Here is an 18,646-nt window from a genome sequence, read left to right on the forward strand (position 1 = left end):
CTAGGTTACCAGATCTCAGAACTTTAATCACTGAAACATTTTTCTACTCACTTGAGATTGCAGCCCCAAAAGCATGTCAGAATCACAAGTACACTACTCCTGGTGAGTGCTAACTAGGGACTCAGTTAAACTGGTAAAGAAAAAGTGATTTATATGCAATATAACATTGTGCCACCAGATGGCACTATGGAATCCCGTTTTTCTCTACCTGTTTTCCCTGTTTAGATTTACAAAACGTCTAACTGAAACGCTTCTTTGATGTGTCTAGATCCAGTCTAGCTCTTCGAACAAATAAAACCGAATCCTCTAAATCATAGGTCTCTAAAGGTGGGTGGGAAGTAGGGTTTACCAGAAGGGGAGGGAGAAAGAGCGAGAAAAGGGAAAGTGGGCTGTACCAAGGACATAAAACCATGGGGGGCAGGCTAATGGGCATGTACCAAAGGAGGAACTGGGGAAAGAAGAACCCCCAACAGGCAAATAGTGAGTGTGTGCCAAAAGGGGAATCCTGGGGGAGGGCATGGAGAAGGAAAATTGAGAATATCAAGAAGATCGGGGGGGGGGGAGAGAGAAAGACACTCTGCACATGTTCAGAGGAGCCTCTTTTTCACATAGGGAGCCTTGCAAGGTTTTTTGGGCAAGGGGATGGCAGAAAAGTAGAGGGAAGGAAGCAGTGTGGGAATATAAGTGAAAGTGATACCCTAGGTACAGATGAGGCTGAAGAAAAAGAGAAGCTGGGTGCTTCATAATTTGTGTGTGTGAGAGAGAGAAAAAGGGCTTAGCAGTTGCAATGGGGGGAAGAAGGGTGGGGCATAGAGTGGGGAAAGCCTTGGTGTGGCTTCTCCCCCCCCCCCCATTTTAACAAAACTTACTCCCAAGTAAGTTCACATGACTACAACCTTAGTATCTCGGTGTGAGTTTGGAGAGAAAACTAACCAGTTTTTATTTAGTTATTAATGAAACAAATACATAAAATGGAAAGGCATTGCAAAATGAAAGAGGGACATACTTTTTGTTTTGCTTCAGAGTAGGAGAATCTGCCCACCTATAAACACCCAAAAACTACAGCATCTAACAAAGAACAACTGCTACCTAAGGGAAATGGATGTTCTGCAGATTTATTTTCTGTACACTGGATTTCAGGCCTGATGAAAATGTGAAAGTTGGTCTCATGTTGTAAGTTGGGTGTCTGAGGTGGGTCTCAAGTCTGGACCAGTTGAAGACAACTGCTGTAAATTAAGATAGGCAAACCTTGTGTCCTGGTGATGACTTCCTTTCCTTCCACTGGAATTGCAGTTATCTTCCTATTCCCCCCTCGATCTTTTCTCACAACTAATTTCTGTGGACCAGGATTAAAAAAGAGAAAGAAACAATGTGATTAGATTTCCTTTGCTTTAATCAACATCTCCAAATGTGCTTTTTCTTCCCAAACCAAGCTTTGCTTGGGGCACCTCTGCTTGAATCCAAATCAACTGGACATGATTTTCACTTTCCTGGTCATATTAAACAAGGAGTGGATGCTGGCAGTATAGAGACCAAGTCAGATTAACACCAGGAGCGTACTGGAAGTTGGTAGCTCTCAAATCTTAATCAAGTTGTTACTTTATTTTTTTGCTAAAATAATTGTGGTAGTCCAGTTCCTCTCCTACCCTTCCTCATGGAGGAGTAATCTGCTTTGAATGGAATTAAAACACTGAGTGTCCACTAATGTCCAAGCTGCTTGTGTATTATTAGCTTTTCCTCCAAAAGTCCGACTAGTTACATGTAGAATTATGCACACAAAAATACTTGTCTTGTACATATGATACATATAGAGCATCAAATCCTGAACGGTACTGTATTTTCTGAAGCAAAATTTTGTAAACTTTTAAAAATAATAACTTTAATCCGGGATGCTTTCCACACTAGCCCTCAGACCCTGTTGACTTAGGCACAGTCTCCAAGCCATGACCAAATGGATCAAGACCAAACTGAGAAACTTTAGAAAAACTAAAAGAGTAGAACTGAATTGTTCCAGTCATTGTGTGTGCATGCCAGACCCAGATTCACACGGAACCATCTTTCTGTACTAAGGGCCATTAACAATCCTAGGAGCTACAGAAACAACCAATCAAAAAGAGTAACACCCAGGCATTCACTGCCCTGATGCAAGCATTTGTCTGCATCTGAAGATTACATTTTGTCATGTTGAAAAATGTAATCCATTCAGATTCTGAAAGTCATCACAGGCACTAGACTCCAACAAAGTAAAGTGAACAAATATTACTGTAAAGTGCGTACTAGGAACCTAGTATTGGAACCTAGGTGAATGTCATATATTAAGGAAATTAAAAGACTGCCTTAAAGATAGCAGTGTAAAGTGCTGCATTTTCGATGGCTCTGGGGTTGAAGTCCCTCAGTATCAAATTTCAATTTCTTATCGGTTTTGAAAATGTTAAACACATTCAGAGAAATGTTGCCTGCCTGCATCCCTTAAGAAGATTAGGTTATTGCCAGCCAACTATGAGAAACTTAAATCCAGTATTAATCCTAATTCCCATTGAATCAAATCTGCATTATTCAGGAAAAGCCAAGAGCATATGGATTTTGACTGCACCCATATTCCACTGTATGCCATGATCCATGTCATAAATGCTAGATGCTAAACCTCCGGCATGTGTGAGAAATAAATCTTGACTGTGGCTGCTAGAGCAATGCAAAGAGAGGAGAAGATGGCAACAAACTGCAGCAATCCCAGGTTTTGAGGCAGACCGAGCAGGGCATAAGGCAAGAGAGTAAGTTTGCTTTTGTAAGAAATGAATAATGGAAGATATAAGTCATGCTTTCAGGAAAGCTGGTGAATAAAGATAAACTGTACTGTAATAACCAGCTTCTGCACTATCCCAAGATAGCCCCCCCCCCACTCCTCATCATGTGAGCCTCCATACACACTGCCCAGGGGAGGTCACTTAAGTGCTGCAAAAGCAATGCAGGAGGTAGCATTTACAAGTTACCAGCCTCTGCAGCCACAGCAGGCACTGTGATTCTCCAGCAGTTTGACTTCACCCCCGGAGGCATACTCCATTGTCTTTCGAGACAGGCAGATGCCAACATGCATGCATATTTTAAAAAATATCTTCTGCCCACTACACTTCCATAGTTTGAATTTTATTTTTTTCCCCAACCATTTGAGATGGGCAAGCCCTGCCTAATTTATAATGGTTTTGCTTGGAAACTCATACCTGGAAGGGAGAGTTCAGTGACATTATCAACTCCAAAGAGTGATTCTATGATGGGGAAAAACCTCTTAGCTCTACAAGGCTGAGGATTTTTAATTCACACTATTCCTATGGCTCAGTGAACATACAACGCCCTCATAGTTTTTTGTGGCAATCCTGTAAATTAAGCCCATGGTATTCTTATTTTATGAAGTTCTAAAGCTGAAAAAGCCCAAGGCTATGAATTGCATTTGCCCGCAATTTAAATTCTCCTCTAAACCCAACACTCTGCTCGCTGGTCATCACTTCTTCAATCTCAGTGTAAACTGCATTCCCTGCTACTGCCAGTCAGTCCTTTCTGTATGAGTTATTTGTAATCTCATAGAAATCCTTGGTTGTTGCTGGTGGTTTATCCAGCTGATATGTTTTTTAAAACAACAACACAAAGTTGCCCAGGTCAAATCTGGCAAAGAACAGCTCACAGCAGTGGCGGAGCCTCATGCTCTGGCACCAGGGGGGTGGGCTGGTGCGCGTCCCGGGGGCGGGGCACACTGCCTGCAAGGACGTGGCACCCAGAGCGTGGGGGGGGGGGAGCAGCAATGGCACTCTACCGGGATCGCGCTTCCGGGGGCGGTGCGCTCCCCCCCCACTCTTCTTCCTCTGCCAGTGGCCCACAGAAAGATTGCCTGTATATTGGTATATTTGGGATGGGGGATACCAAACCAAGCTAAGGGCAAACCGTTTTCACCAAGAGATATGGAACCAATCAAAACTTTACACATTTTGCAGCTCTCATCCTCAAGGATGAAATTGGCAACAAATATGAACACCACATTATTCCAAGAATCTTTGTTCCCATAGTTGTGCTTTAAATATACCCACTTGATCCCCAAGACCAAGCTTTGAATCATCTCTCTTTCTCCCTACCCTGGATTGCCACAAACTTTAGAGCAAAATGACACAGTATCCTTTTAATGTGTCTGAGAGTAGAACGATCAAAAGTAAGAAAACAAAGAGTGGTTGACTGGAGCAGCAGAAAAAGATTAAAGTAGCTGCTATAAAGATACTGTTCAGTGGTAAAAATAACTTTTAAAATGCTCACTGGAGGGCCCAATGGTGACTGCAGCCCTCAAGCCTGCAGTTCTATGAAACAGAACATCCCACAGAGAGAAAAAAATATGTCTCAGTAGTCATGATTACATGTAAGTACAGGCAGCTCCATTGTTCCAGAATATTTCACAGAAGGGTAATGGGATGTCTGTCTCAGATATTTATTACCAGAATCTGACTGATGTTGATATCTCAAAGATGACTGAAGTACAATGTTGCCTACAAAATGCAATATAGTAAAATCTCTTTCCCCACCTCTTGTTCTAGAAACAATAAATTTCATTTCACTAGAAACAAAATAAACAAAATGGTCAATTATCTTGCATATATTAGCCAACAGAAACCCTGTGGATAACACACTATCCAAAATATTGACTTAGACTATTGAGATACAAAGTTTTCAATCAAATACAAAACATAAAATAAAACAACTCAAACCATCCACACGGCTATGACGTGGTAGCCAAAATCTCTTTTAAACAAACGTATCATGAAACGTATCATGTTCTCGAAGCTACAAACATGAGTTTGACCAAACTGCGGGAGGCAGTGGAAGACAGGAGTGCCTGGCGTGCTCTCGTCCATGGGGTCATGAAGAGTTGGTCACGACTAAACGACTAAACAAACAACAACATCATCACAAAGCATCTCCAAACAGCCAAGTGCATGGTAATATTTTTAAGAAAAGAGAGCAAACAGAACCTGGTTCAGAATAGCTAGCTGCCAAAAAGTTAATGGAATTGTACAAGTAATAAACATGTAGGAGGGTAAAGGTAAAGGGACCCCTGACCGTTAGGTCCAGTCGCGAACGACTCTGGGGTTGCGGCGCTTATCTCGCTTTACTGGCCGAGGGAGCCGGCGTACAGGTCATGTGGCCAGCATGACTAAGCCACTTCTGGCAAATCAGAGCAGCGCTTCATGCTTTTGAATTGCTAGGTTGGCAGGAGGAGGGACCGAGGAGGGACCATTTCAGATGATTAGGGATCAGAAGGGTGCAAATGTTGCCTACTGTTAATGAAGTCGTCAATCAGAAAGTTCCACATTAGCTGTGCATTTCCCTTCAAATAATTATTTTAAGTCTCTCCAAAGGTCCAGGGCACACTTAAGCAAGGAGGGGTGTTTCTAGACAACCTATTTATTGGTCATGCATCCTAATCTGTTTGCTGAGGGGTTAGTTGCATCAAAGCATGTGTTATGCCACACTTTTCCATCCCTTTCCTTATCACCAAAAGTCTGAACTTTTGGAGAAGTGCGTTTGTTGTACAAGGCATTAAGCTATAATTATAGAACCTGGATTTGCCAGTATGTGACTGAATCCCATCTAAAAATAGGAACAGTCTGGAAGTGCCCAAAGTCTGCAACTCTAAAGACAGTAAAGTCCAAACTATTAACCTGTGAAATTTTAGTTCTTGGGTTTGGGGGTGCTTTTTAACAGGACAAGGAGACTGCCTTGAAGATTGTAGAAGCAGCACTTTCAGAGCAGGTGTTTATTAGGGATGTGTATTGCCCCACCCCATGCAACCTGTGGCCCTGATCCACGCTCCGCCCCCACCCCCAAAAGTTGGTCCTGGGCCAATCCAGCAGTGGATCCTATCCCTAATTAATTTGGAGGCAGAGCTGTTTAATTAGTTTAATAAATAATAATAATAATTCAACATATTGTCAGGAGGGGAACATTACATCTCCTCCCTCTCCTCAGCTGATTTGGATGTGCGGGGGGGGGGGGGTCCAGTTCAGCAAAGTGAATGTGGATTGCATCCTAAAAGTGGATAATAATAATAAAATTACTTTCAAAGCAAATAAAACTGTTATTTTAAAATGCATTAGTTCTATGCCTTCCACATGTATATAATATTAGGTGTCCATATTGTTCCAGATGCACTTCAGCCTCCTCCTCACATGCAAAGTATTGTAGAATTTATGTAAAAGTATTGTAAATCGATGGAAAATTTGGTCATGGTGTCTTGGAAGCTCACAAAACCAATACGCTGGTGCCCTAGAACACGCCAAAGCAGCTACAACCAGAATAATGGCATGACATGAGAATAGACAAGGCAGCATCAGTGTGACAGGTAGGCAACCACATTCAATTCATTAAAAAACCACCCACCCATTTTCACTGACTTTGTAGCTCATGAGAACAGCAGCAGAAACCTTCCAAATATGACTAATGCCATGATGTGTACAAGGGAACCACTATCTTCCCAACAGTCCACCATTAAATTAGTTGTTTACAAAACACTGAACATATTAAGAAATAAAAAGTGTCTGTTGAAGGTTAAGGCAGTAGACCATTAGCATTTTGATAGCTTTCCACAACACATAAAAGAAGTAAGTCTTTAAAATTCATTGCCCTAAGATTAATCCTCCTCTTACAGCATTTCCTTCTCAGCTTGAGGCAGCTATCAAGCTTTCTATTCTTTAATACCTTTATAAGCACACATAATGCTCCAGGGGGCTGCTATGGCTGGAAGTCTCACAACCCTGGTGTGCAAAGTTCCAGAAAAAGGTGTCTCCTTTTAGAGCAAAAACACTTGCCACATGTAAGTCTTTATCAACAGCTTGATCATCTATAGAAATTCATGAACCCCATAATGTCTGCTATTGACTTGAAGGGAAAGTTGCAGTATTACTATGCAGCCAGCATATTTGTCTGGGGAAATAAACAACAGCCTTAGAAATCAGACTGCAAAAAAAATACAGAAGATAACAATTAGAGAACATTCTGGTAGTTCCTGTGCCTGGTGCATGCTTTAAAACTGTTTCAGCTATAGTCTTGGGCCAAATTCAATTGAGCATTTTTCCAAGTAAACATGCATGCATATCATTGAGCTGCACATATTTAGTCTTCTGACAAGACAATTTAGGATAATTCAACCACCTTGGCCAAAGCCCTCAAAAGCTGATGAGCTGCTGCCATTCAGTGTAGGAATTACTGAGCTAGATGGCCCAATGATCTGACACAATAGAAGGCATCTCCCTACGTTCCTTGATGGAAACAGAGAAGTAAGATGCATAATGTTATGAGAAATGAACTTGCTCCTTCTTACCGGCTTTCTGTCCAGGAATACTTACTGTACATCCAGTACAGTAATTCATACTTCTCCCATGCATGCCACTTGCTTATGGCTAACATCTCTTCATACCAGTCTATAGCTGATATTCCAAGATGCCACATTGGTGTTTGCGAACCCCATATTTACCACATTCCAAAAACCAAATCTGCAAGGTGGTCAGTTCTTTTAACTAAGCATACAACTTAACATCACACAAATTTATTTAAAAAATTCATCCCTTACACTGCTAGGTATACACCCCTCTTTTATCACTCGTAACTAGTTCACAGCACTACATCCAGCACCTGGGAAATTATGTGTACCACTGGCCCACTCAGCTCCCATAACCCTCCCAGTACCCCTGGGAGCACAGCTCCCAAAACAGCTTTCAGCAAATTAAAGTTCAAGACTGGCTGATTAAAGAACACTCCATCATAGCACCTCTGTCAAGCAGTGTCTTGACTAAGTAAGCAAGCATATTACAACAAATAGAGGACTAAGTTTTCCATCATTCGGTCAGAAAATACATTTACAGTTAAGTTTGAATGCATTCCCCTAGTCCCGTGAGGAAAGGCAGATAGGAATGGATGTTCAAAAGCCGTCAACCATGTCTGAAAGGGTCAGATGATCTCTGGTTCCTGTCTGCCCCGCACATTGCTAAGGTTCTAACTGAAGAACCCTCCTGTCAGTATGATACCAAGTCAATTTTGTAGCAATTCCGCTCACTGGGAGAGACCCAGATAATTGTCCTTGCCTATGACTCTGAGGGAGACACTCCTTTAGGTAGCAGCCAGAATGCAAAAGGGGTGTGTGTGTGGAATTACACAGTTTTAGGGAAGGGTTAGTTACAGGCATGTGTATACAGAAACACACTTGACTCTTCACACAGGCTTTTGATCTTTGTTAGAGAATATTCAGTCTGCCTTATCTGCATACTGTACTGCCTTTTCACTTCAATAAAGAAAAATCTGCCCTAGTCAGCCATTAAAGGCTTCGTATATCAGTGGTTAGAGTGTGGTGCTGATAATGCCAAGGTTGCAGGTTTGATCCCTGCATGGGACAGCTGCATATTTCTGCATTGCAGGGGGTTGGTCCTCAGGGCCCCTTCCAACTTTACAATTCTATGATTCTCTTTTCCCTCTTACATATTGGGAAGCAGATTAAGGCTCCTGGCATGCATGGGAGTCCTTACCCTCTCTGTGGTCACTTCTCCTTACAGCTTACAGCTTATGGAGGTGTAGCCACAATGAAATGCAAGCTGAAGGATGGGATCCACTACACATTGCTCCCATTACCCTTCTGCTGCCCCACGTGCTCCCGAGAGTTAAGCTTCCTGCTTTGCAAGTACTGTAAAGCTATGAGCTCCACCCAGTTTTCAGACTGGCCACCTTAGTGGCCAGCCGATCGGAAGGTCAGCAGTTCGAATCCCCGCAACAGGGTGAGGTCCCGTTGCTCGGTCCCTTTTCCTCCCAGCCTAGCAGTTCAAAAGCATAGCAAAGTGCAAGTAGATAAATAGGTGCCGCTCTGGCGGGAAGGTAAACGGTGTTTCCGTGTGCTGCTCTGGTTTCGATAGAAGTGGCTTAGTCATGCTGGCCACATGACCCAGAAAAACTGTCTGCGGACAAACATCGGCTCCCTCAGCCAGTAAAGCGAGATGAGCACCGCAAGCCCGGAGTCATTCACAACTGGACTTAACTGTCAGGGGTCCTTTACCTTTAACCTCTGTACAATGCAAGCCTATCAACATGGCCAACAGAGGATGAGAAAAGCTGCACCAACTCTGAGAACTGGACTTCACCTAATAGAAGAGGCAAAGAGATTTAGAAGCAAGCACAAAACTCATGCAGCACATCTGTGGCACAGCCAACAATGTAGCTTTCCTTAAGGGACTTGATGTATCTTTTCTATTTCGTTGCAACACCTGGCTCTTTCCCTGATGTTCAAAAAAAGGCTGCAGTTCACCTTCCTCCGCTGAGCAGTGCAGATCCTACTTGGGGGCTGAGCATCACAGTCACTTCTGGGACTTTGTTGTTGTTGTTGTTGTTTAGCTGGCTCAGTCTGACTACTGGAGGGGATGAAGTAATCATCAGAGTATTCAGTCACCAGCCAAGCTTCCCGCCTAGTGTGTCACTACATTCAATAATTTTGAAGCATTTGTAACAGTGCACAAAAATTAGAAGTCAGGCTGGGATTCGTTCAGATGCCTCCTTTACCCTCTCCACATTCTATCAAGAAAGTAAGTCACCATGGATGAAGAAAAACAAATGGTCCCATAAACTGACAATTTCTAAATAAGGGGGCATTACATCACAGGTCATAAATCTTCCAAAACATTGACTCCAATGATGGGGTTCTCTTCTAGGGGTAGGACATGACAGCTTCCAATCCCTAATCAGACATTTGCCTAGCCGTACTGTGCCATTTCATTACTTCCAGCCATGCTTTGATTTACGTCCAGGGGTTTATACCTAGCAACAAAGGCTGCTAATAAATTGAATCCTCTTTGAAATGCATTTAGAGAGTTATTGGATGAGCCAGAAAATTACTGTATCATCAGCTTACAATTGATGCATCTGTTTCACCACCTCCTTACTAAGCAATTCTAAGTCTAGACAGATTCTACTTTTACTACAAGTCATAATTCTGAACTGTAAGAGAGAGAGAGAGAGAGAGAGAGAGAGAGAGAGAGAGAGAGAGAGAGATGCTCGAGCCAGGAAGACAGATAAGAGTAGAAAATGAACAGTTTCTTTAGGGAAATCCAGGAAAGTTAGTGGGATACATGGGGTTTCCAAGCAATCTCCTATCCAGAAATGCTCCACACTTAACATCAACAATGCATAAACATTATGGGCTCTCAGACTGTTAGGCCTTAGAAGAAAAACATGACAACAATATGCTGCATAAGCCCAAATGACATAAAATGGAATAGTCCCCCTTTAAAGCATAGAGACAGCTCAGTGAAGCATACAGCCAGGACTGGGTTCAGGTTTCTGGGGGCTCTTGGGCACAGGGTATCAGTGAACACTCCCTACATCAGTAATACTGACTATAGGAAGAGAACTGGGTTTAGCTAATACCTGTTGCTTGAGCCACTGAACTGAGAATTTGCAGGACTAATAACCTAAAGTTAAATGGGTGGTTTATGGGTATAGAAAACAAACCTTCAGAATTCTGCTTTTTGTCCTATGCTTGCCAGACACCTTTGCCACGTGAGCAAACAAGAGTCTGGTGTGGCAGAGAGCACCAGCCAATATATGCTGTTCATATTCACAATCTGTCAAATATTTGTGGGAGGGGTGGGTCCACAGGGCCTGTTTTTCGCATACATGCTTGCTCCATGAAGTGAAGAAGGCGAGTGGCATTAGCTGAAGCTTTAAAATGTGGATTTGTGGACCATGTACTGAAATCAAGTCAAGAAAAATAGAAAAATATAATGATGACAAAACCTCTGAAAACAAAAGCAAACTATATTTTATATATACTTTGCTACAGAGAAACTGGAATTGCTATTACTTAACTCAATTACATAGCAACAGCTTGAAATACTTTGTCTTTAAAAGGACTGTTTTGTTTTAGCCCCTATAATCTGCAATTTGAAACCACCAGGCATATTTTTGTTCATCGTTCCAAAAAGGGGTGTGTGGAATTTTGATCCAAGCACAGCTCAAGTAAAGGCCCAGTGTGCACAGTACAGCTTCGGGTTTATTACAAACTATATGTGAAAGAATCCTTCTGAGCCAACTAAAATGTTCAGAGTTGGCCACAGCAATGGCTGCCATTTAAACCAGAGGTTGGGATGAATGATCCCATGAATCATTAAAACAATCCAATGACTCTCAGGGTTACCCTGAGATGTAGGGTAAGGCCTATTCAGTTAAACATACTGCTTGAGCAAAACCATCTATTGGAAAACAAAGAGTTAATTCTTTCCTTCCAGTCTTATATAAATTGGAGGGGGTGCAGTGGAAAGAAACTACACAATTAAATTTAACCCAATAATCATAATAAACAAACAGATCTCATTTTTATCCTGCTGCTACAAAAAAACAAGCTGCATTGTAAAATCAGGAGTCCCAAAAGAGTACAGTGCTATAACCAAACTAAACTATGCCTCAACTCTTTTCCCCACATCACAAACACAAGCCTTATCCAGTTCCAAGAACTAATTTCCCACTTTCATTTTACAGACCCCTAGCCAATTTCTGTGGTCTAGACACAAACATCATCAGTTGTCAGATGAATTTTCCTGGGCTGCTTAAGTGATTCTTCTAAGCAGCAGCCATAAAAGCAAATGAGAAGAGACAGTCCACAGGCTTGCCTTTCCTGTCCATACCCAAACATGCCCCACCCCATTAGGTTCTGAAGGCACATTCTTCTTCCCCTATCAACATCAGCTGGTATAGATCATTTCCTAAGGCCCCTTTTTCCAACCTAGTTGTTGTCATTGATCTTTTTGCAGCTGCACATGCCTTCAAACCCTGACTTTCCTCGCTACTGCTTCAAGATGAACTCTCCCGTTCTCTTTGGATTCAAAACCCTGCTTAGCCTTTCATACTGAAGAAATATTGTTAGGGTGGATCCGGGTGTTGCAGATCCATATGGTGGATGCATCTGAACAGCAAGTCAGTTGTCAATGGAGAGTGTTCAGGTAACAAAGCCAGCCTTGCTCTGTCCCAATAATCCTACATGATGATGAGTGTACAACAAGTTTGTTTGTGCTATGTGGCCAGTCACCAAAGGTAATGAGCTATCTATGTGAATTCAGCTGTTGAGCAGAGACTAAATGTGGCTGCAATGTAAGGCTATATGTGTATGTGTACACACAGAGACACATACCATGCAGTATATTTAAAGAAAAAGACTTGAAAACTATGTCAACCTGGTACTTGGACTCAGAACAAAGCTGTAAGACTGAATCTTACACAGGTAAAGAAACTAAGTGGCACTGGTTTTCCTGGACTGCAGGTGGGAACTGAGCGCTTCCCACACACAGAAAACTGACACATCAAGCAGCAGGATTCTAGAGAAGTCCTCTCCTTTACATGCTACTTTTCTAACAAACATCAGCCTCCAAAAATATTAGCAAATAAAAAGAAGTAGAGATTTTTACAATTGCACTTGCCCCTATGAGTGTGGTGCCATTCTATGGGAAGCATGAGTAAAAATCCTTTCTTATTTGAAGCTGTAGGGGTGAGTGGAGATAACCCCATCAGTTTTGTGATGATCCTCACATCCTCCTCAGTGCCAAAGCTAGGATGAAAGCCAGAGGGTTGAAAGAATGCTCCCTGTCTCTCTTTTCTGCAGGAGAAAGGAGCAAAGGATCCTGTAGCTATTGATTCCCTCTGTTGAGCAGCAGCCAAAGTACATGCTCCCCACTTTTCTGAAGGAAAGAGCAGCAGTGGGGAGGGTACTCCTGTAGCTACTACTTTGTGGTGGGGTTCTGAACTCCACTGCACATCTGCAGTGGAAGCTTGGCTACTCCCCTCCTGCAGGAAATGTTGGGAAGATTCCTTTGTTGTGGGGCAGAAATGCTTGCTTGCCTCCATCCAGCCCACAGCAGGGAGGAACCAAGACTAGCCAAAAACTGCAGACTCCTATTGAAGTGTACTGGCAGCAAATAAAGCAGTTTCTTCACCTCTGGCAAGATCAGGTTCGCTCAGCTCAACTCAGCTCAGCTCTCTCTCTCTCCTCTTAAATGAAGATAAGGAAATCAAATAAACAATACTAGGGCTGTAACCTCTACTGGTGAGGTTCTGTAGAGAAACATAATGAGAATCAGCATTGTAGGTTAAACATTCTGGAGTGCCTTATTCACATTTCTCACTCTGTATTCATTCATTATTATTATTTTTAAAGTATTTCTAAACCACTTAATATTTAAAAATATTTAAGTGCTATACAAAAACACAACATCAATATAATAAAAGTATCATAAAAACAGATATACAACATAAAATACAATGTTGTTCAAACAGATGGGGGTTGCTGCAAAGAGGATATGCACAACGTTGATGTACATTCGCAGCATCAGTGGACATGGAGCTTTAACATGTGGAGCAGAAGATCCATGTAATAAGCATTGCCATATACTATAATGCCCATGAGGAATCAAAACTAGGGGTAGAGAAATCTGTCACTTTTGGCTTCTTCGTTTCTTCCTTTCTTTTTGAGTCTTAAAGTCAGTGCCCCACATTTCCTCATCACTTCTGTGAATTATTTTTACAATTCCTTATGATAATGCAACAGTATTTTCTCCTAAAATGCATATTGACATATACATATTTTCCTAATATACATATTTTGCAAGCTATTTCCTCTAGTCTAATGTGTTTTATAGCTATTTTTTACCAATATATGCACTTTTACTCACTTTCCCCTAGTATGCATTGTTTGGCTGAATCATAAAAACTGGAAAAGCATGAACATCAAAGGGTAGTTGTCTTTCAATTTTAACATTGTTTGGGGAAGTGCAAATTTGGCCAAACTGAATGTCTTCCTTATCCCTAAACAGAAACCTTTTTTTTTACATGAGGGTCTTAACTGTGAGATCAGTCCAAAGCCTAGAAGCATTATCTCAAGAAAACAAACAAATTTTGATTATATAATCAAAGCGTCTCACAACAACAAATAAAAAATATGCTCCAGATTAATGTGATAGTTCAATTCACTTCTTGCCTGTTTATTTATAAACTGGGTTATATGGAAGGGTGGGGGGATACGTATGGTGGGGGTCACATTGTGCTCCTTCTGGGGTAGTTTGTCCATCTTTGGTCCCCACCCTGCACTCACCTGTGGCTCCCAGAAACTGTCAGATTGTGACAGTAGCCATACCCTGGGAAATGACTTTAACTGGCTAGCCGATGGGTCTCAAACCTTTGATGAGTTAGGGACTTCCCCTGCATGCAAAGACAGGCTCTAGCACATTGAGTGGACCAGATCGATAGTGGGTGCGACAGCAGTTGTAGCTGAATGTGTTGTAGCCCTCTAGCTCTGCTTTCCTTTGGACCATATTAGGGAGGCCAAGAGGGGGGTCTTGTCATCTGGGCGGCCCAAGACCTCAGGCCTGCATTCCAGGGAGGTCACTTTGGTGCTGCTAAGCAACAGTTATACTTCACCCCCAGAGGCACACTCCATTGTCTCTTGAATGCCAAACAACAACATACAGTGATACCTCGGGTTACATATGCTTCAGATTACAGACGCCGCTAACTCAGAAATAGCACCTTGGGTTAAGAACTTTGCTTCAGGATGAGAACAGAAATTGTGCTCCGGCGGCGTGGCAGCAGCAGGAGGCCCCATTAGCTAAAGTGGTGCTCCAGGTTAAGAACAGTTTCAGGTTAAGTACGGACCTCCGAAATGAATTAAGTACTTAACCCGAGGTACCACTGTATTTATAAGCTAGTTCACTGAAGCCCATGTGATCTATGAGCAAAATGCTGCTGCAAAATAAGAGAATATATAAGTTTGTTCTACAGTCTGACTTGTTCACTTCAGCAGAATACATTATTGGCCAGGAAGTACAGTAGAAAGTGGCAGCATTCCCCTCTGCACCACTTAAAAGAAGCAGAACTTGCAACTCTTTGCAAGAGCAACTAAAAAGGAACAAACACAGGACTAGCCCACCGGGAGCTTAAGCGAACAATATATCTCCTTAGTGTGAGACATGCACTCTATGCTAAGACATTTTCAAAACACCACTAAAAAGAATCCTTGTAAATTTTCTAAGACTGCACACAAAAAAAGAAGTAACGACACAGGTCTCCCCCGGGCCTTCCTATTTTTGCTGCTTCTTAACAGAATACTTAACATTGTTCAAATGCACTGAGTACTACGATATTGCTCATATAACATGATGGGAACAGATAGCATCTTTTCTGGCTAGAGGTCTAGAAATTTGGCTTAGGAGGAGGACAGCTTTTGCCTGTAATCATGACTGAACCTGAAGACAGTGTTGACCAAGAATTTTAACCTTATATATTACATGTATACTAATGTATCATTTTCTTATAATAGCAATGGAACCCACCTGAGAGGTCCGACAAGTTACAGCTGAAAAAAGGGCCTGGATTTAAGTCTATGATAAGACAAATATAGGTGCTTTAAAGCGGATTGGAGCACAGTGCAATTAAGAGCTGGAGGGGGTTGGAGAAAAGAAATTAGGATTTTAGCTGTAGGTGGAGGGACAATGCTCTTTGTATGTCAGATCTGTCCATGAACAATATGTCTACCTGTTGAGAAACAATAAACCCCTTTATCAGAGGCCAGGTGTACTCAGTCCTCAGTGCTGCTCAGTCACCAGATCTACCAAAAATGGTAGTTCTCTGATGCTAATTATGCTCATTTGGTTATTAATAAATAATGAAATGTAAATGAAGTGTTACTCCTCAGGGAACATTCCTGCAGATGCCCATAGCTGGACCACGGAATGAAAGAACTTCTGATAATGCATGATTGATGTGAGGAAAAATGTGGCTATAAGGCAGGTTTTAAAAACCAAAACAATCCTGCAACAAAACCTAGGTTAGTAAAAAAAATAAGGACTGTGAAGTAATTTAGAATAGCATCAACTGGGCCAAACCAGAAATTAAACAGTATTTACCTACAGATGAAATGTTAGAAAAATGTTCTTAGAAAGAAGTTATTTCTGCTGCATCCCCCCCCACTTTCATCCTTCCCAGTACACCATGTTTCCCAAACAGAAGAAGCCTTGAAAGTTTATAATCCTTTCCTCACCACAGTGAGGAAAACTTTTAATCCTCTCAGACTCAGACAAACTGATGCTTCTCAATCTCCTGAGACGACATCACTCACAACTGGCATGCCCTGTCATACAACTTGAAAGCAGAAGTATCATATTTAATTGGCAAAGCATTCTGTAGTACACTTACAGCCATGATCTGCCTAGAAAAAAATTATCTAGGCTACTAACTTGGAATATTATTAGAATGATGTTTTAAATGTTCATGAAACAAAATTCAATATGCTAGTGCCAATTTAAAAAAAAACATCCAAAAATGCTGTGGAACATTAATTAATTTTGATCGTGTAATTTAAACAATAATTCTTCAACCAGGTCTTTAGCGGATTAACAAGTAGTTATACCCCTTTTATAAACATGCTTGTGTCGGGAGGAGAGTTTATTGGTTTGTACACGGGGAAGGGGAAGTTGTTCTTGTTTTTATTATGTATTTTGTGTTTTTATATTGTATTTGTTGTGAACCACCTTGAGATATACGGAAGAAGGGCAGTATACCCATATTAATAAAGAAATAAAACTGCATCTCTTTCTCACAAAAAATGCTAACAGGCATACTCGCAAACAGTTTCTGAAACAATTCTAAGCATGCTTCCTGGGCTACAAGGCCTTATGTCATAAACACCTACACTTCAGACTTCACTGGCTTTGTAGGCATACCTACGGTGTATATAAATCCTGCCAGGCAACCCAGCTGGATAGGACAAGCTTTTACACCTAGATGAAAAGATCTCTGCCTTAGTTGTTAACTTTGTGTTGTTTTTTAAATCTATGCTCAGTTGTTCTTGTACTGTATGCCTGCAAATCACCTTGGAACACATATGTGGAAGGGGAGTCACAAAATAAGAAGAAGAAGAAGAAGAAGAAGAAGAAGAAGAAGAAGAAGAAGAAGAAGAAGAAGAAGAAGAAGAAGAAGAAGAAATTTTATTTTTACACCACCCTCCCCGGCTGGAGCCAGGCTCAGAGTGGCTAACATCATATAAAGAACACAGTATACATAAAAACAGGCATCAGTTAATTAAAAAACATCTTAAAATTAATTCCGACAAATTAAAATATGGACAAATGGCAGTTATCAGGTTAAGTCCGAGAGTGGTTAAGAAATCAACAACAACTCAGATGAGAGGTTGTGCTCCACAGGTCTACATGACTCTGGTTTTATATCAATCAGACTTGCATACAAAGAAGAACTTTACGCCTTCAATATGTTGTTCTTTTCTTTTCTTTTTCTTTTTCTTGTTTAACATTTGCTGGTCATCTGTTAGTAAGGAATTAGCAAGCAGGAGTCCTTCCCACCCCCATTTGCTAGTTACCTCAGCTGCCTCAGAATAGGACCAAAAGAGGGGGGGGGATCCAGGCTAGACTCAGGTTCTGCATCTTGACAATATTCTAGCCACATGGGTTCTAGTAAGAGTGGGGGGGAATAATAGCGCACAATTCCCCTGGTTCCTGTTGGTGTGAAAACATGCATGTTGGAATTAATGTATTTATCCTGTACTCGCTAATCTGAAACGGTCCCATGGGAGGAGCTATCACATGAAGCACTCAATATATTTTTAAGGGAAGCCATTTTTTTTTACCTTTAAAAATGTATTTCTACACTGATTTCTTTAAAAGTAAAGAAGGCTTTGCATTAAAAAATAAATAAATTAAGGAACACAGGTGGCAGCCTCCAAGCCTTCCAGGAAAGCCCAACCAAGGATGTTGTGGGGTTTTTTGGGAAAGGCAAGCATCTGGATTTGTAGAAAGCATGTTCACAAACACACCCTAGCCTCCTTGAAAGGGAAGTGAGGAACAACCTTGCACCCTGCCCAGGAAAATTTCACAAAGAAATTGTCTCCCCTTTGATAACTTTTGAACGCAATTATATTCTCAGTAACTGATTAAAATGAAGTGGGAGAAAGTTTCAGGAGAGCACTAATAATAAGGACTGCTGGACTCCTGCAGTAAGCAGGAGGAAGAGCCAAGCAAATAGAACATGAGAGGGATGTTCTTGGGCAGGGGTAGGCAACCCAAGGCCCGTGGGCCGGATGCGGCCCAATCACCGCTTTAGTCCAGTCCACGGACGGTCCAGGAATCAGCGTGTTTTTACATGAGTAGAATGTGTCCTTTTATTTAAAATGCATCTCTGGGTTATTTGTGGGGCCTGCCTGGTGTTTTTACATGAGTAGAATGTGTGCTTTTATTTAAAATGCATCTCTGGATTATATGTGGAGCATAGGAATTCATTCATTCTCCCCCCCCCCCCCCCAAAAAAAAAATAGTCTGGCTCACCACATGGTCTGAGGCTGAAAAAGGTTGCTGACCTCTGTTCTTGGGTGAGATGAAGCAGGCTGGGCAGAGTGAAAAGCATATTGAGGCACAAAAGAGCAAAACAATTAGCTTTATGAGGTTATTGGTCCATGAACCACTCCCTGTAAATAGCTGTACCATTGAACTGTGGTGTGCTCCTTCCTTTTTTAGCTAATATACTACATTTAGTCTGTGGATCCTCATGCATCTAAAGCCTGTGCTGTTGTCCGAGGCCATAT

The 18,646-nt window shown here is 41.6% G+C and overlaps 1 protein-coding gene across 5 annotated transcripts in view; it reads right to left on the bottom strand.

The window, feature by feature from the left end:
• The window catches only part of TSPAN18 (tetraspanin 18), a 146,946-nt gene that overhangs the window by 115,131 nt on the left and 13,169 nt on the right, over positions 1-18,646 (bottom strand). For 2 of the 5 annotated variants that reach the window (XM_081892114.1, XM_081892111.1), the window contains exon 2: positions 1,249-1,336. The exons of 2 other annotated variants lie outside the window; for them this stretch is intronic. The gene's annotated coding sequence lies outside the window, so the exon portion shown is untranslated. Of the gene's footprint in view, positions 1-1,089; positions 1,149-1,248; positions 1,337-18,646 lie in introns of those variants that run through there. One more of the 5 variants, XM_081892113.1, reaches the window with a different exon arrangement.

Source organism: Podarcis melisellensis (genome assembly GCF_964234715.1).
Source record: "Podarcis melisellensis genome assembly, chromosome: 1".
NCBI classification, from domain to species: domain Eukaryota; kingdom Metazoa; phylum Chordata; class Lepidosauria; order Squamata; family Lacertidae; genus Podarcis; species Podarcis melisellensis.